Source organism: Canis lupus, chromosome 28 (genome assembly GCF_011100685.1).
Source record: "Canis lupus familiaris isolate Mischka breed German Shepherd chromosome 28, alternate assembly UU_Cfam_GSD_1.0, whole genome shotgun sequence".
In the NCBI taxonomy this organism is placed as follows: Eukaryota; Metazoa; Chordata; class Mammalia; order Carnivora; family Canidae; genus Canis; species Canis lupus.
This window is the reverse complement of record NC_049249.1, coordinates 36,190,873-36,210,705: the sequence shown is the minus strand read 5'-3', so window position 1 is coordinate 36,210,705 and position 19,833 is coordinate 36,190,873. Positions and strand designations below refer to the sequence as shown.

Below are 19,833 nucleotides of genomic sequence, written 5' to 3'. Positions count from 1 at the left end.
AGTTTTAGTTTCTTTGGAAAATTTGGGCAGTCACGCAGGATGGGGACCCCTTCCTGTGTAAATCAGGCTGTCCGGTGGGCCAGAGTCCCGTCGCCCCCACCACCTTACAGCAGCCAGCTGGAGAATCGCCCCTGCAGGCTGACCCTGCAGCCTCCGGGCCTCACCTGGCACAACCCAACAAGCTCATCAAACTATTCCCCTAAGCCAAGAAGTTGCTGATGGCAGCTATGTTACTATCTACCATCCATCCACCCATCTATTTATTATCTGTCTATCCATCCACCCAACTCTCATCTATCTCCAGATCCATCATCTCCCTCTATTTTTTATGTCCTCTACCTTTGTTCCTGTAGCGCTGACAGCAGTAGCTGGCATAGAGTGGTTATTCAATAAATATTTGTCAAACCAATTAGCAAATATAGGATAGATGATGCAGCCAAGGTTCAGAGATGCTGAATTACCAGGCTGTCATAGGGCTCGCAGAGGGGAGAGCCAGACCCATTTCCAGCCTCTTCAGCGGCCCCCTTGGCTCTCTTACTTCTGAGACAAGTTTGGATTAGGGCTTATCCTGGCCACTGCGGCCCAGGTCTACACTTGCCCTACTTTCTGGCACGTCCCAGGTAGCTCCTGGGTGCTTTATTATTATTATTATATTATTATTATTATTTTTAATAAATTTATTTTTTATTGGTGTTCAATTTACCAACATTTAGAATAACACCCAGTGCTCATCCTGTCAGTGCCCACCTCAGTGCCCATCACCCAGTCACCCTCACCCCCCACCCACCTCCCCTTCTACCACCCCTAGTTCGTTTCCCAGAGTTAGGAGTTTCTCATGTTCTGTCTCCCTTTCTGATATTTCCCACTTATTTTTTCTCCTTTCCCCTTTATTCCCTTTCACTATTTTTTATATTCCCCTGGGTGCTTTAGTGTGGCTTCCTGGGGACCTCAGCAGCCACAGAACCCCTGCAAGTTGGGGCACTGTGGAGAGACCCCACTCTCCTCTAAAGAGCCCATATTCTCAACAGTGTTTAATAAATGGGGGACTGTTTCTTGAATAAAGCACCTTGGTCTTTCCTGAACTTGGTTTTCATTGGCTTAATTAAATGATTAAGTAGGCTCCACGCCCAACCTGGGGCTTGAACTCATGACCCTGAGATCAAGAGCCTCGTGCTCTGCCGACTGAGCCAGCCAGGCGCCCCTCCATTAGCTGTGACAACAACAGTAACCACCACCACGTATTCGTCACTAAGGCACAGCCTGTGTCCTCTCATTTCCCCTTGGCAGCAGCCCTCTGAAGCAGGTGCTAGGAAGAGGTTAAGTGGGTGGGTTAAGGCCACACAGTCAGACACCCAGCCAGGATCTGACCTTAACCTTGTACTTGCCCTCTCGATGAGGTCAGGCTATGGCCCGTGAGCCAAATCCAGCTTGCTGCCTGTTTCCTGTTATTTGTATGGCCCATGCGATAAGAACTTTTACATTTTTGGATGGTTGGGAAAAAAAAATCAAAAGAGGAATAATATTTTGTAATACATGAAAACTATACGAAATTCAAATGTCAGCGTCCATAAATAAAGCTTTGTTGGAACGTGGCCATGTCTGTTGGCTGACATGTCGTCTACGCCTGGTTTTAAGCAACACGGGCTGAGTTAAGAAGTTGCATAACGGAGACTGTGTGGCTCACAGAGTCTAAAATATTAACCATTTGGCCCTTTATAGAAAAAGCTTGTCCCTTCCTTCTCTCCACTGTGACCCTAACATCTGTGTTCCAGGGGCTAAGCAGCAGGACCAAGTCATTTCCAGAGAGGAGCTGTGAGTCGGGAGAGTCTGGGGCAAGTGGGCTGTGCTCCACATGGGCTCTGGGGGCTGGGGGAAATTGGGTGTGAAGGTGGGGGGCAGGGCTGGGGAGGGCTTGGGGGATCACAGCACGAGCAGGTGCTGTGTGTCTCACCGCAGGTCCTTGGCCAGCAGCCCTTCTGTCAACCCACCAACATCTGTGGGCCGAGGCTATGCTGTGGGGGGACCAAGGAGTCAGGACCGTTGCCACCTTGATGTCGGGCACAGGGTCGGGGCGCCTCTCAAGGACGGGCAGCTGCTATGGTGTGAGGATCGGTGCACTGGCTGGGGGCACGTGCATCAGCTGGTTACCTGGCAGGCTAGACGCACAGCCTTACTCTGGTCTGTGTGCCTGGGAGGGGAGAGGGAGTGGGGAAAGGCCGTCCAGGGCTGAGAGCCAACCACACCTTCCCTTCTCCGGCAAACACCTGTGCCCGCGCGCAGGCGCACAACCCCATATCGGAACCATCTGGCTGCAGAAGTAGTTGAATCCAGGGACCCAAAGTGCCTTAAATATCACGCAGTATGGTGCTTTCCAAACTTTAATGTGCACACGAACCACCTGGAGAACCTTGTTAAGCTGTGGATTTGAATCAGTAGGTTCTGGGGTGGGTTGGAGAGTCTGCGTTTCTAACAGGCCCTGCTCGGGTGCTGTGTTCACACCTGTGGTGTCGGGACCCGCAGCAGCATCTGGGGACTCGTGAGGACTGCAAATGCTCAGGCCCCCTTCCACGCCCTCCAATCAGAATCTCTGGGGGGTGCAGCCCCGCCATCTGGGATGAGCGTGTCCCGCCGGTGATTGGGATGCTCCCTCAAGTCTGAGAACTGCTGTTCTAGTCCCTTCTCCAAGGCTTCCTCCCTTGCCCCGAATCTCCTCCCATCTGTGCAGGAGGCAGCTGGGCTTCCTGCCATCACTTGAGAGAATCATTAACTATCCTGATACCCGAGTCCCCGAGGCCTCTCACCTGGAGCAGGTGAACACGGCGTCACCCTCCGGAGACGCAGCTCGATTTATAAGCCAACGCCTACAATCTGGAGCCTCTGCCTGGGTAATTTCCATTTGGGGGCTTATTTTTGAAACTACGGCTTGCTTTCTCTGTCTACAGTGCCTTAGTATGCAGGGCTTGTGGCTCCTTGGGGAGGGACCAGGTGGGGTGCGCTGGGGTGCCGGTCTCAGCCACACCAGGACACCAGCCAGGCTCTCTGAGGTGAACCCACCAGGGGCCCCCAGAAGCATTTCATAAGCCGGAACCTTCCAAGTTCTGCCAAACCTATCCTCCCAATTTCATGATAATCTGTTCGAGCATTTTTGTGCGATGCAGCAATAAGAGAGAAACATAATTTTATCTTTAATAAAAGCGCAAATTACATGTTTTGATGAGTGGAAGATTATTGCAGAGATAAAGTGTTAGTTTTCCAGGAACCTAGCTAAAAAGCATCTTTCTATAGATTGAGAAAGTTAACCTAAACCCACTGAAGTTTATATTTGTGCTGCTGATTCCTATGGTTAAGAATAGCAAATTTTTATTTTCACGATAGATTTTAATTTGTAAAATTACCCTTGCATTAGCAGGCGGAGCTCGGGGGTTCTGTAGCCCTTATTTTGACTTTTGGCTCTTAAATAAATGAAGCTTTAAAAATGTTGAGAGTAATACTTAAATAGAATGTAGTTAGATCTCACAGTGACTCTAATTGTGATTACAATTATATGACTGTAATGATACAAAAGACACATTATCTTTATAATTTATGATCCTCCTGGACCAAACGCAACTTCTTAAAAATGCAACATTTCAGTACCATCTGGGAGATTTGCCCAACAAAATTATGTATAAACAAAGTTCTTTATTGACTCGCTGAGATCCAAGTGGAATCAATTATACATTATTGTTGTCTTTGTCGGCACTGCAAAGTGTGAGACAGCTAAAGGCCCACATTCCATAAATCACCCAAGTGTAATTTCCCAAGGGGCTACGTTTTGTGTGGAAACAAAGCATTGTTGGTGTTTTCAGTTCAGACTTTCTGATCATACTCAGCGGGTCTATCCATTTTCCTTGAGATCCCCAGTGAGTCTTGTTGGGTTCGGCCAACTTGGTGTTGAATCCCGCTCTGGAGGTTCCAGATGCCTGGAGTGTGTGGTGTGTGTATGGGGAAGGGGAGGGGGATTCAGGTGATTGTAGGTAAACCCACGGCCATTCAATTCCACTATTTTCACTTACAGTGGACACTCAACATCAAAATTCTGAGAAGTCCATATTTTGCAGTCTAAGTGAGAGATTGTACTGAACTAGATGTCACTGAAGGGAAAGATCAGTTGATTGCATAACAGTGGCTAAAAACCCCACCTCAAACCCTGGGGGCCTAGGCTATGTATTAGATCATTCTGTGGATGGGCACTTCAGAGCTCATGAAGGAAGATGCTCTGAAGTACGCAGTGTACTGACATTTAAAATACGAGGGTGGGACTCATCTCAAAGGAAGGGATGGTACCACGGAGGAAGACTGGTGTTTGTGTGGGTTAGAGAAACATCACTGTAATGGACACAAGAGGAACTCCGGCCTCTCACACAAAGTGCCTGTGGTTGGTTTGGCTCCGCAGAGTCGAGGAGCTGGTTGATCTAAGATGGCCCCTCCACCTGCTGTGGTTTAGCCTAGACTGGAATCGGAGCTGGCCTTGTTGGTGTTTTTCTGCCTTTCTTTGATATGCTCATTCCTTCAACATTCCTGGACACCCACCCTGAGCTTGCCACTGGCCTGTTACTGTCAACATCAGTTGGGCAGGGCCAGTGGGCAATGGTAGCTAGAGGGGTGGCTTCACCATGGGAGGAACACACAGGGACAGGGAGATGGTTCATGAACGTGACCCAGAAGCATGAGAAGCCAGCCTGGCAAAGAGAGAGGAGGGAAGTGGATGAGGCTTGTGCCAGGCCAGGAGGTGAGGGTCCAGAAGGAGACCTCAGAGGACAGAGGAATTCTGGGAAGCGGAGTCTGGGGAGGTTGGTGGGAACAGGTCAGGAAGGGTCTTTGGAGCCCTTCTGAAGAGCACACCTTTTTTCTGAGGGTGTGGGGGCCACTGCAGACTCATTTCGAGTGGGAGCAGTGACGAAGTCAGATCTGCCACCCAGAATGCTCACTCTGGCCACTGTACAGAGCATGGTGGGAGGGCCCAGTTAGGAAATGGCCATGACTGTCCAGGAAGAGAGGACGATGCCTTGGACAGGGTGGGGGCTGGTCAGATAGAAGATTCCAGACATGCAGGTACGTGTTTGTGATGTTTGATTGACTTCAGTGAAATACTCAACTGTAGACTTGCTCTTTGCACGGGTGGGGGTCAATACTGGAACCTCCCTCTGCCTAGTACGAGCAATCCTTCACCCTACTTCTTGAACGTGTTTACCTCACACGCAGGGATTTTTCATCCTGCAGACTGGGTCTCCCCATTCTTCGCTACAAGATCTACTTTCACATCCTCAAGGTAACCATCCCAGCCTTCAGCCCTCTCCTAGCTCCTTCCCCCAGGACACAGACCAGGCATCCAGTTCTCTATTTAAGACCCAAATGTCCACAACTGTTCTTGGCTCAGTAAATGTTTGCTATTATGTTTATTATATGCTTTTACCAATAATAATATTGTTAGGTCCAGTACACATTTGCTGAATATATGAGCATTACCCAAATGAGGGTTGTGCTACTCATTATAAATTGTAGCTTAATGGTTTTCTTTGGGACCAGGGAGTGTTTTAGTTAGGGATTTTTCTCTTGGTGAACTGCTATGTCTTAGTAAAGATGTTCATCTCTTTCTAGCTTGTCAAATGAGACTATTATAGGAAATCATGGATCCTAGATTCTCTGCCCTTTGAGTAGGTGAAGCTGACACCTGATGACGAATGTTCTCTTTCTCTCTTTCTCTCTCTCTCTCTGTTTTGTGCCATGTGGAGGACCTATAGATAATGAAGCCATTCTCTGATATTGAGAAATTCTCCAGCCCAAGAAATGCTCTGCCAGGAGCAGGAAATTCGGCTGCCAGGAGCTCCCTCACTTAGTGATGAGCCGATACTATGTTCTCAACTTTTCTCAAGTGTCACTGTGAGAAATGCTTCCAAGAAGAATGTCTCTGTTCTTTCCAAGATGGCCCACAACACATCATTCATTAGAAAATTTGCTGCTCTCCTGTGTGTATCAGCATGGCACATTCCCCTGAGCATAGAGTTTCTTTCCCAAAGAAATGTTAAGCTTCCTCTTACTAAATATATAAATTGTGGTTTTCCCTCGTGACCAGATATCCAGGAAGCTCAGAGTTGTGTTTGGTAGACAGCTGCAATAGTGCAATGCCCATAATTATCACTAAGATTGTGTTTCTTTCATGTCAGCAGGCACTTTTGCCTACGCTTTCTGACTGGATTCTCATAACATCACTGCAAGGGCGATACTAGTAATACCCCCACTTTACAGAGGTAGAAATAGAGGCCGAGAGGAATTTATTGAGTCATCCACAATCCCAGCGCTGGTGAATGATAATGCTGACCAAGGATCCTGGAATCATTCTGTCCTTTCTCTGCTTGCTTTTTTATGTTGGTGGCTCCAGAGATACCAGGGCAGGGCAATGTGTCCTTAATAACTAAGAACAGAACATGAAAAATTAAATTCAGTCTATTCTGAGCAATAATAGGAACTATGCCTGGAAGTATTGTTACAATATACCCTGAAATCCTTAAAACCAATAAATATTTATGTAAACACAGCTCCTACTAAAGATTTAGATGTTCTTTGCAAAGACTGTTACTAAAAGTTAATAACTCTGAATGATTCTTTAAAAAAATTTTTTTTTAAAGATTTTATTTATTTATTCATGAGAGACACACACAGAGAGAAAGAGAGGCAGAGACACAGGCAGAGGGAGAAGCAGGCTCTATGCAGGGAGCCCAACGTGGGACTCGATCCCGGGACTCCAGGATCACACCCTGGGCTGAAGGCAGCGTTAAACCGCTGTGCCACCCGGGCTGTGTGTATTAGGAGATCCAGACTGAATAGACCAGGGCGACATAAGCATTTACTCTATGTTCTGGGGGAGACATGCATTAAAGTTCAGTTTGACTGGGAGTCCTAGAGGTCCTACCACGTGCATGGGGCCAAGCAGGAAACACAAGATGAATAACACATGGTCCATGGCATGTCTCACACAACCTAACCAGGTAGCAAGAGAAATACCAGCTTGCCACCAGGGGAAGCAGCTGCTGTCTGTGTAGAGGGAAAGGAAGAGGGGGCTTATCACGGGTCACCCCACCAAACCCTCATGGGAACTCTTCCAAGTGGGAATTGTTGCCTCTGTTTTACAGATGGGAAATCTAAAGAGCTTATCCAAGATCACATAGTGAATGGAAAGCAGAGGCGAGATTCAAAATCTGGTGGGAAAGCATCAGCACTTTCCGGGACACTGTGAGCCTCCATACACCCTTCTGGTTTCATTAAGAGAGGCACCAGATGTCATACATGTGGAAAGGCAGGTAGGGACACAGTTGAGGAACTTGAGAGGTCGGGGGATGTGGTGAGGGTGCAACTGTCTCTCGGGGGAGGGATTGGCTTTCAACAGACTGGGTGGGGTGGCATTTTCGCAGAGAGAACAACAGAAGCAAAGAGATAGGGGCAGGAAAGCATGGGAGTTGTTATAAAGATTTGTAGTAACAGGTAGCGAGGCTCACCAGCAGCTCTGTACCCTGGGGTGGGGGTGAGGGTGCCCATGTTGGATCGGAATCCGGGCTCTGGCATCGGTAATCCCTGAGGCTGGGTGCTAGGAGCCATGTCCGAGAAGCACTTTGCACAGTACCCACCTAGCACCTAGAAAGCTTTTAGTGAACTATCACCATGTGGTGCTAGACCCTTGTCAAGAAATAGGAAGCATTTCAGGGTTTTGGGGACAGAGAAGGACATGACCTGTGCTATTGGGGTCCTCACTTTCAGGAACCTTTTGGCTCTGACCCTTGAGAGAGCTAACTTTATTATTATTATTTTTTTAAACTATTAATCCATTTTACTTTTCTTACAAGCCTTCCTTCTTGTCCACTGTGAGTGAGAGCTGGCCATAACATCTCAGTAAAAAAATAGGAAATGATCTTTAGTTCTTTATCATGGTTACCTCCAAACTGGTACATTTCTCAAGCTTTCCAAAAAAAAAAAAAAAAAAAAGTGGGCAGAAATTGTGGGGTTTCCTTTTTTTTATTGTTTTGTATGTTAACTTATCTGAGGAGAGGTCACTCGGATGGTCTTGGAACAAATACCTGAGCTTCCCCTTAGCTTCCATTGGGGCATCTCTATTCTGTGACGGTCTCTAAGAATGCTCACGCTTCCAGAATGCCCTATCTCCACTTATAATGATTACAAACCTCCTTCACAAAGCTTTCCTTCCTCCCAGATGTTTATTTGACTTTATAAAATGAAGGGAAAGGGTCATAATTCATTATTCTAAAACAGTTTTTTTCCCCTTTGATTTTGGGTCTTTATGCATCTGCAAATTTGTTTAGATCCAGTTGTGAAGCCCCGGCTCGAGCAGACCCTGGTTTATAGCCATGCTCACTATGATTTATTGCACGTATCTGATGTTTCCTGAGTGCTAGGCCTTGGGCTGAGGGCTTTATGTGCTGCGGAAAGTGTAACAACGTTCTGCACACTGAGGTTGCGCGGCCTTGTGTTCAAATCTCCTCCCTCGCCGCTCCCTCCTACACTAACCTTTGTGTAGAGTAAATGACATGACATAACATGGCAGCTAGCTTTCACTGAGTGGTTCCCCTGTGCCAGCCATGGGCTAAATGCTCCCACACATTCTTCATTTAAAAAAAAAAAAACACACCTCTATTAAGTATGTGACATTATTATTCCCATTTTATAGAATAAATCAGGGCTGGTCCAAAGGTCACACGGCTCAGTTAGTATTTGTCTTGTAGCATCATGGATCAATCTCTTGTGAACAGAGCACAGACATTTGAGCTAACGAAGGAGTCGAGATTGCTTCAGAAAAATATATTTTTTTTTTCTGATTCTTAGAAGTGAAGCCATGTAGACATATTTGAAAGTCATGAGATCAGCTGGATTTCAGAAAGCTCTAAAGCATCCTTCTACTCTTTATACTCGTTATAGAAAAAGATACTTTAAAAATGGTGTTACAATTCGTGGAAAGATCCCCGGCTGATTGGTATTTAATGGGAAAGATGTGTACGTGGGAGCAAATAACAATCCGGGCAAACCCCCACGGAGGAACAGACCCATCCATTATGTAACACTACTTGTCATGACTTGGATTTACACATGTCACCAGGAAATGATGCCCCACAAACCGCAACCACATTTCTAAAGTCTGGCTTGGTCCTTGTCAAGAATTCAGGCTGCACCTAAGGACTGATCATTGAGGAGCCAAGGGAGGATGGTGTCTTGTCAGGGGTGGAGTGGGGGGGTGGGGATCCAAAATGAAAGCCTGGAGCTAAAAAAGAACCAGCTGGAAGAAACCCAGTGGTCAGCACAGGACTGGCACTGGAGGCTCCTCAATAGATCCTGGAAAAGTAATGAGCAAAGTGGTTGGGTTTTAGGGATTGTAGAATGAGACTGCATTTCAGAAAAGGGAAGCCCATGCATCTGGAAGAGGAAGGTTCTGGAATGAATGTGGGGCTTCATGGTCTATGTAGACCCTCCTGTGACACAAGCCCAGATAGCTGGAGGCTCCCATGGCTGGAGGCTGCATGTTTACTTTCTGACCTGGCCTCGGCCTTGTCCCTTGAATCCTGCAGCTGCATAGATGGTCTGGACCTAGAGCCTCCAGTGGTTCCACTTCCAAGTGGCAGTGGGTCCCCTGGGGGCCCATCCACACCGCTCCTGTCCTACTCACTCCCTTTTCCCCCAGGGCAGAAAGGAGTACAGGTGGGGCCACTCCCCAAAGTCTCAGGCCTTGGTCTGAGCCTTTCTGTTAGAACCCCCATGTCCAGCCCTTTCTTCCAGGCCCATGGGAAGTTCCAGAGCCAAGACTTTTATTTTAACAGCTTTGCTGCAATAGACTTGCCACACCACACAGTTCACCCAGTCAAAGCCCTTGTATAATTCGGTGGCCGTCAGCGTGTTCCTGAGTCAGCTGCCATCACCAGAGTTAGCTTAGAACACTCCCATCATCCATCATCCAGAAAAGTAACCTCCACTCCCTTTGCCATCACTCTCCCTTCCAGTCCCCTCACTCCCCCAACCCCAGGCAACCACAAACCTGCCTTCTGTCTCTTTGGATTTGCTCGTTCTGGAACTTTCTTATGAATGGGATCATAAACAATGAGATCTTTGGGGTCTGGCTTGTTTCACTCAGCATGGTGTTTTCAAGGTTCATCCATGTTGCAGCATATTTGTGTTTTGTTCCATTCTATGGCTGAATAATATTCCAATATACGGATATACCATGTTTTGTTTATCCATTCATCATTTGATGGATATCTGCACTGTGTCCACTTTTTTGATGATTATAAGGCTGCTAATTCATGTGCAAGTTTGTGCGTGGATGTATGTTTTCATTTCATTTCTCTACAGCGTAACCCTAGGAGTGGAATTGCTGGATCATATCGTAGCTGCATTTTTAACTTGCTGCTGTTTTCCAAAGTATAGTTATGCCATTTTTGGTGTGCCTGCCTGACTCAGTCAGGAGAGCATAGGACTCTTTTTTTAGACAGAGTGTGTGCATGCAATGCTCTGGGGTTGGGTGGAGTGGGGTCAGGAGAGGAGGAGAAAGAGAATCTCAAGCAGGCTCCATGCCCAGTGCAGAGCCCCACGAGGGGCTCCAACTCATAACCCTGAGATCATGACCTGAGCTGAAATCAAGAGTCAGATGGTTAACCCACTGAGCCACCCAGGTGCCCCAGAGCATGAGACTCTTGATCTCAAAGTCAAGAATTCGAGCCCCACATTGGGTGCAGAGACGACTTAAATAAAAACTTAAAACAAAGTAGCTGTATCATTTTACATTCACACCAGTACTTTGTTTATTTAAAGAAACCCCCAAGGGCACTGTCTACACTTAATGAATGCTACCTTCAGAGTAGGACCTCAGTAGGTCATGTGGATAATCGAAGGTTGAACTGCAGTGCAGCAGAACCAGAGGATGTGGGTTCTCAGCCCAGCTCTGCTCTAATTGCCTCTGGGACTTGGGACAGATCACTTAAATCCCTGAGTTTCAGCGGCCTTGTTCGGTATCTTAAATCAGTAGGTTTGTTCTAGAATATTCCTTAAGTTCTTCCAGCTAAACTCTTGATGACAAAAAAAAAATCACTCAATTTTTAAGAATTATGAAAGTCGAACATAAATCGAGTAAAAAATAATAAAAGTTTGTAACAAGAAGTCTATTATACCCTGATTTTAGCCCCCTGCCCTCAAAGTAACCATTTTGTTACAGATATGCTTTCCTATATATCCTTCCGGAATATATTCTATATATTCTGTGTATATATATATATGAAATAATTTTACGTATTCCAGAATTTGCAAACATGATATATTTTCTATAATCATATATGTCTCTTAGTTATATACATGTGTATCTTTTCTTTTTCATTGAAGGATGATTCTATTCTAAAAATGACCTCTACCTCACTTTACTTCAGTCAATATTTGGGGCATCTTTGCACAGCATTCCATTTTATGTTCATTTCATAATTTATTTAACCAATCTCTTATTGATAAAGTGATTTCTAGTTTTATTTTAATGACTTCTGGGCTTCAGTGACTATCCCCCTGCATTCACCTCTGCAGTTGTGGGTGTATCCGTAGGATAGCTTCAGGCGCCGATTCTGCGTGTGTAGGCTGTCCACACTGTCGTCTCCATGGAGGCTCGGCAGAGCTTTTGGACACGCTTCTTATTGTTTTGAGTTCCACAAAAGCTGTGCATGGATAGGGACGGATAATGGAAGTCCATCTCAGGAAAGCCCTCCTCTCCTCCTGCAAAGCCTCTTCTCCCCGCCTGGCCCAATGCAGGCTGGTGCCCACAAATCCCCCTGCCACTAAAGTCAGCCTGTCGTCTCCTGTGATCTACAGTGCCCACTGCAGGGCAGCCCCAGTGGATGATTATGAATAATCTGAAAGCCACTGAGGCTCCCTTCCTTAAATTGGGCTGCAATGAGATTATTCCCTAGAGGCTGGTTGGGGGCAGTGATGCTCAATGATCACATACCCAGAAGGGGTTATTTATTTATTTTTCAAGATTTATGTATTTATTCATGAGAGACCACAGAGAGAGAGGCAGAGACACAGGCAGAGGGAGAAGCAGGCTCCCTGCGGGGAGCCCGATGCAGGACTCGATCCCAGGACCCCAGGATCTTGCCCTGGGCAGAAGGCAGACGCTCCATCCTCTGAGCCCTCCAGGTGTCCCTACCTTCAAGGGTTTAATATGTGCCCAATGGTGCATTAAAGTCCATGATGGGTAAAAAGATGAATGATTTTGGGGGGCGGGATCGGCCTTCATATTCATGAATCTTGACTCGTGTACCAGTGGGGGAAATATGAGAATCCATCGGAGAAGTTACATCGCGGTGGCCGATGCATAGTATTTAACCAGTAAGTATGTGAGCAAATGGACTGAATTGGGTGATATTATACAGATTATGAGGAAGGTTACTGCCCATTAAGCACCCTAGCAAAGAGGAGAGGAAGTGAGCAGGAGACCCTTGGCACAAAGGAAGCTTTCAGTACCGTGCCCCAAAGCCCATTATGGGAAGCGGTCAAAGTGATGGGCTGAGAGGGAAGGGGGAGAGTGGGCTTGTCTGCCAATTCAAATCTGCCGATTTTTGCTTCCTATGATTTAAGCTTCATTTTTTAGTGCATACATGTTTTTAGGATTGTTATGGCTTTTTCATGAATTGACTCCTTTATTATTTTGGAATGTTTCTCTTTGTCTCTTGCTGTCCTTTCCGGTTTGAAGTCAGCTGTTAACAGAGCTAGGCCTCCTTTCTCATGTGTAAGATGAGCCTGGAGGTTTTCCCATCATTTTCCTTTCAGTCTGTGTGTTTTTATATTTAAAGTTGGCCTCTTGTAAAATACTCTGGAGTCTTGCTTTGTGATCCAGTCTGACGATTTGCCTTTTAATTAGAGCACTTAATTTCAATGTGCTAAGTAATATGGTTGAGTTTAAATCTACAATATCTACTTATTTTCTAATTATTGATTCCGTTCTTTATACTTGTGTTCCTCTTTTCCATCTATTTTTTTAACGTGTGTTTATAGAATCTTCGTTAATATTCTACCTCCATTAAAAAAAAAGATTTTATTTATTTATTTGAGAGAGAGAGAGAGAGCTGAGAGAGGAGTAGTGAGGGGAGGGAGAAGCAGACTTCTCACTGCTCACCAGTCTCAAGATGCGGAGATCACGACCTGAGCCAAAATCAAGGTAGAGGCTTACCTGACTGAACCATCCAGGTGCCCTATTATACCTCCTTCTATTGGCTTTTTGGCTATTCCTCTATCTAGAAAAGTGGTTTTTCCTTTTTTCGTGTGTGTGTGTGTGTGTGTGTGTGTGTGTGGTAGGGAATACCATATGCAATGTTAACTTACCACCATCTTACACTTCAGAAATAATGGGAGAATCTCAAAACAGCATCATTTTCTAACGGTATTACTCTTCTGTATACTCTGATAATATGACCACTTATCTTCTACCTACGTTAAAAATCCCACAATATATTATTTATTTATTTCCACAATATATTATTTAAATGTTGCTATAAGCTGTAAATCGACTCTTAGATTGTTTATTTTATTTTTTTAAAGATTTTATTTATTTATTCATGAGAGACACAGAGAGAGAGAGAGAGAGAGAGAGACAGGCAGAGGGAAAAGCAGGCTCCATGCAGGGAGCCCAACGTGGGATTCCATCCCGGGACTCCAGGATTACTCCCTGGGCCGAAGGCAGCGCTAAACCACTGAGCCACCCAGGGATCCCCAACTCAGATCATTTAAGAAAAATACAGAAGGAATCTTTCATATTCACCCATGTAATTACTACCTCCAATAGTCTGGATTCCTGCCTAAAGTTCTGAATTTCTACCTTGTTTCATTTCTCTTCAGTCTGATGAGATTTCCTTTAGTATTTCTTGTAGGCACACTATTGACAAGTCTTCTCAGTTTTCCTCATCCGTAAAAGTCTTTAACCTTTATTTTAGGGGAATATTTTCCCTCTCAGGTCTTTATTTTTATTTTATTTTTTATTTTATTATTATTTTTATTGGAGATCAATTTGCCAACATATAGCATATCACCCAGTGCCCATCCCATTAAGTGCCTCCCTCAGTGCCCATCACCCAGTCACCCCAACCCCCTATTTTTATTTTTTAAGATGTTATTTATTTATTTATTTATTTATTTATTTATTTATTTATTTATTTATTTATGAGAGAGAGGGAGAGAGAGAGAAGGAGAGAATGCAGGAGGAAGGAGAATAACAGGCAGACTCTGTGATGAGCAATGAGTGCAGAGCCCAACGCAGGGCTTGATCTCAAGGCCCTGAGATCATTACCTGAGTTGAATTCAAGAGTAGGAGGCTCACTCTTTAAAGATATTGTTCCAACGTATTCTGGCCTCCATTATTTCCTAAAATCTTCATTTTATCATTATTCTCCAGCATATGTCTTTTTTCTTTGCCTTATCTCTCTCTCTCTCTCTTTTTTTAAAAAGGTTTTATTTATTTATTTCAGACAGAGAGACAGAGAGAGAGCATGAGCAGGGGTTGGGAGGGGAGGGGGGAAGCAGACGCCCTCTGACCCAGCAGGGAGCCCGACACTGAGCTCCACCCCAGGACCCTGGGATCATGACCTGAGCTGAAGGCAGATGCTCATCTGACTGAGCCCCCCAGGTGCCCCTCTTTGCCTTCTCTTAAGATTTAAAAAAAATTCATTGATGGTTTTCGGTGGTTTGTAATTTTGCCTAAGTGTAGTTTTCTTTGTATTCCTCCAGTTTGGGATTCAGAGAGTTTCCTGGATTGGCAAATTGCTGCTTTTGATCAAATCTGGAAAAATGTCAGTCACTACTTCTCCAGATGTTTTTTCTGTCCCCTTCTCTGCCCCCTCATCTTCAGGGACACTTTAGGCTGCATGGTCCTAAGCCACAGGTCACTGAAGTTCTGGTTGTTTTTGGCAACTTTGTTCTCTCTGTGTGTTTTAAGTTAAATGATTTTGTTCATCATATTTAAACTGATACTTTTATATATAAATATAAGTACTGTTATATATATACTGTTACATGCTGTTTATATATAAAAATCCATTTATATGTACATGAAATATAAGTTATATATAAACATATTTATCACAGCTTTTTGGGGGCCCTTTTCTGCTAATTCCAAACTTTGAGTTTTTGTGCTATTTCTTCACTGACTTTTTTCCTTTGGACTGTGAACCACATTTCTTGTATCTTCTTGTGTCTACTCAATTTTTAAAAAAAGATTGATTTATTTAAGAGAGAGAGAGAGCCTGAGCACCCATGCAGGAGTATAGGGGGAGGGGCAGGGAGAGGGAGAGAGACTCTCAGGCAGGCTCCTCGATGAGTGTGGAGCCCAATGGGAGGCGGGATCTCCAGATTCTGAGACCTTGATCTGAGCCGAAATCACTAGTTGGACTAATAATTCTAACTGACTTAACTGACTGAGCCGCCCAGGCGCCTCGCATGTCCACTAAAGCTTTATTAACATTGGACACTGACTTATGTGTCCTGGAGGGGCTGGCTTCTCAGAAGGGTGCTGGTTTTTGTGACAACAAGGGGTTAGATTTCTGACAGACCATCGGGAACTCGTCCAGGCTTGATTTTAGATTTTGTTGTGCAAAATCATTGCAGTTTTGCCCTTAGGCTTTGGGCAAGTCTCTTAGTCCTCGGATAAGGACTGTACCCTCAAGAGGTGGTCTTTCTGGGGTGACAGTGGAGAGCCCGTTGATTACAAAGTCCTCTTAACTTGGTGACTCAAATTCCCAACTGGCTCCCTGTGGGATGGTGGTGGCTGAAATCTGTGCCCTGCACCTTATCCTCCTGCTGCCCACCTCCTCCTTACTTGGTGTCTCTCTGTCTATGCAGTTCAGAGAACATTCAGGGATTGGGGATGACGATTAGTTACAGATGCTGGGGCTCCTTTTTTGGTGCCTCTCTCCTTTATCGGATTTCTTCCTTAATTCCTAGTCACCCTGGCAGCCCCCAATTTCTCCTCTGATTCCTTCTGCCAGTGGGACTGTGCCTTCCCTTGAGCTCTACATAACCCTCAGCATGCAGAGTGGAGTGTTCTCGAAGGAAAAGCAATTACGCAGGGATTACACCTAGTGATTCTTTTCTTTCAAGAGTTGAATCACCTCCAGTTTCTGCTTGAATTTGGTTGTGCTCCAGTGCCCTCAAACATGATTTTTTAAAGATTTTGTCCAGAGTTCATAATTCCTGTAACCACCATCAAGCTTGGTTTGACACAAGCCGCTCTGTTCTCCAAGGAGGCCGAACTCTCACAAGTTCATGGCTATTCTTTTTGCATTTTGTTTTGCCCCTGATATGCTTCTGAACAAGAATTTTGGGGATCCCTGGGTGGCGCAGCGGTTTAGCGCCTGCCTTTGGCCCAGGGCGCGATCCTGGAGACCCGGGATCGAATCCCACGTCGGGCTCCTGGTGCATGGAGCCTGCTTCTCCCTCTGCCTCTGTCTCTGCCTCTCTCTCTCTCTCTCTGTGTGTGTGTGTGACTATCAAAAATAAATAAAAAATAATAAAAAAAAGAATTTTGGTCGTTTCCAATGTGTTTGAATGATTCAACGTCTTTATTTTTCTTAGGTCTTCCAACATGCTTATCCTCTCCTGATGCCTGATAATATCTGTTTTGAATCTTTGTACCTCCTTCTGGTTCTCTTTTATTAGAGAGTCAGATCACCTCTTGCTCTAGTTCATCTGGGCTGTTATTACAAAAATATCATAACCTGGGTGGCTTATAGACAACTGGCATGTGCTTCTCACACTTCTGGAGGCCGGGTGTCCAAGATCACGGTGGGGCGGATTCAGGGATGGTGAGAGCCCACATTCTGGTTCAGAGATGGTGACTTCTCCTGTGTCCTCGACAGGGTGGAAGGAACCTGGGAGCTCCTTGGGGCCTCTTTTATAAAAGCATTAATCCTCCTCATGAGGGCTCCACCCTCATGGCCCAAAGACCCCACCTGCTAATACAATTACTTTAGGGATTAGATTTCAGCATGTGGATTTGGGGCCACAGAAACATTTGGTTCACTGCGGCTGCGATATATATGAGTTGAAGGAGAAGTAACATCTAAGGTGTCAGCAACCAGAAAATCAGCAGAGCTTTTATAAAGTCCTTAGTTGTAGCCTCTATGTTCTGACCTGTCATAGCTTCCTCCTCTTCTTCTTTTTCTCTGGCAGTTTCCCTCAGGTCAGATGCTACCTCCCCATCATGAAAGGGGTATCTCGTCATCCTTTCTCCTTTACTGACCTCTTCTGACCATTGATCAGCTTGCTTCCTGCACAGGCCTGCCCAAATCACAAAGCTAATTGAACGCCGATGACGGGGGTTGGAGCCTTTCAGGACCGTGACACTAATAATTATGGACATTTGTGAGTAGCTTAAAATCTAAGGGTCTGTCTTATCTCTTGGCAGTTTCTCTCTCTTAGAGCATATTTCACAGCACTGGGCAGGTGTGTGTCGTTTTGTACTTTGGGGTTATGGCTCTTGCCCTGGCTCTTTGAGGATGTTGTTTTCCTGCATTTCCCTGTTGTTCGGGGTGGCTTTGGAAGGCATGAGAGAAGTAGGTTTACTCACCTACTTTTAATCAGAAAACGACCCTTGCTCCCAATTCTAAGGGGGTCCTAAATTACTCAGCAAGAACACAGACATCCCGGATTTTGCGTGGTACCAGCGTGCATGCATTCGGTCCCAAGGCACCCTGCAAAGTGAGGGCCACCCATTCTGATTCGGTTCCAGGACATGTTTAAACATGCAAATAGCCATGTGTATTTCATATTTCCCCTTGAATTTTATATCTTTTTATTTTTTAAGGCAAGAGGGGATCATAATAACAATGTTTCTGGGGTGCCTGGGTGGCTCCAGTTGGATATGTGACTCTTGGTTTGGCTCAGGTCATGATCTCATGAGGCATGAGCCCGAGCCCCAGAGTTGGGTGCCGCACTCAGCGGGGAGTCTGCTGGAGATTCTTTTCCTCTGCCCCTGCCCGCACTTGAGCATGTTCTCTCTCTCAAATAAATAAATCTTTAAAAATTTTTCTTTTTTCTCTCTTAGTACTATTTTTGTTTGTGTCCAAACACTAAGTGTAGGTTTCTACAGTCTGGAGGGCCTCCCGTTCCTACCTAGCCCTCTGTCTTGCCACCGCCCCCTCTTCTTCTGAGGGCTTCTAGGCTTGGATGCAGTTGCCAAAACAGGACACTGGATGGCTGGGTGGCTCAGTGGTTGTGTGTCTGCCTTTGGCTCAGGTGGTGATCCCAGGGTCCTGGGATCGAGTCCCACATCAGGCTCCCCACAGGGAGCCTGCTTCTCCCTCTGCCTGTGTCTCTGCCTCTCTAGCTGGGTCTCGAATGAATGAATGAATGAATGAATGAATGAATAAATAAATAAATAATCTTTAAAAACCGAAACCAGGATGCCAGCTTACTACCCAGGATGTAGAGATTCTGACAATTCTTAAAGTCTCTGTCCATTTTTTTTTAATTATTAAATTCAATGAAAGGAAGTTCACTTTCCCAGATGATCTGTGCTGTCCGGTGAGGTGAGTGCCCTGGAAGGTTCAGGGCAGTGCCTTCCCAGGGGGAGGTAGGGTGGGTGGGTCGGGGCAGGCTTCAAGCCCGTGGGGAGGGAAGGGGTAACTTAGGGCAATGATAGTATGATGATCCTACAGGTGTTGCGAGGCGCTTGTTGTGCCCGGGGAGCACGAAGGTCTGCAGAGACACACGGGAAGGGGAAGGGAACAGGTGTGTGCGCTGTCCATGGACGTGCCCTTGATGTGGTACCCTCATGGGAGACAGTGGCGCCCCGTGCGTGTGTGATGTTCACAGACCGTCCACGCAAGACCACACAGCCTGGCCAAAAGTCAAATCCTAGCTTTCACTGTGCAACATTTCAGGTGGACACAGGGCGAGCAGAGCTGCTCAGTGAACCACCTGGACACCCATCACCCGGTTTCAACAATTAGGAAATTCATCCACAGTTTTTTTTTTCATTACTCGTTCCACTCACTCGCCTTCACCCCACTCTCCTTTAGTTTAGTTTCACAGTTTTCTTTTGAGGTAAGATTTATGAACTTGGCAGCACACACATCTTCACTGTGTGATCTGGCCAAGGGGTATACCAGTAATACCAGCGTGCCTATCATGATGTAGAATATTTCTGTCTGCACGGAAAATTCCCGAAGGTCCCTTCCCACTCAGTTCCTCCCCTGCCCCCAGAGACCGCTGCGTTCTGATTTATTTTCCACCTTCAATTACTTTTGCCTGTTTTACAACTTCATAAAAATGGACTCATGTATGTACTCTTTTGTACCTGGCTTCTTCCTGTCAACATAGCGTAGGACAGATCGGCCCACATTGTTGTAGGTCACTGGTTTCTTCTTCTTCTTCTTCTTTTTTTTTTTTTTAAAGATTTTATTTATTTGTTCACAAGAGACACAGAGAGAGAGAGGCAGAGACACAGACAGACGGAGAAGCAGGCTCCATGCAGGGAGCCCAACGAGGGACTAGATCCCAGGTCCCAGGACCACGCCCTGGGCTGAAGGCAGGCGCTAAACCGCTGAGCCACCTGGGGAATCCCTAGTTTCTTCTTTTTTATTGACAAATAGTATTCCACTAGATGGATAAGCCACCATATTGGTAATAAATAATGAATAATTATAATTGGTATTATACATAATAATTTTGGTATTTATTAAATTATTTTATTTACAGTTGTTATATAATTATTAATAATTAATAATATTGCTATGTTGGTGGCAATGTAGTAATTATTATAATTAT

The 19,833-nt window shown here is 45.4% G+C and overlaps 1 long non-coding RNA gene across 1 annotated transcript in view; it reads left to right on the top strand.

Annotated features, from left to right (window-relative positions):
* Positions 1-2,740: 2,740 nt before the first annotated feature.
* Positions 2,741-19,833, top strand: part of LOC119866618 — a 51,086-nt gene continuing 33,993 nt past the window's right edge. The window contains exon 1 of the long non-coding RNA XR_005380757.1: positions 2,741-2,885. This is a non-coding gene — a long non-coding RNA (uncharacterized LOC119866618). The remainder of the gene's footprint in view (positions 2,886-19,833) is intronic.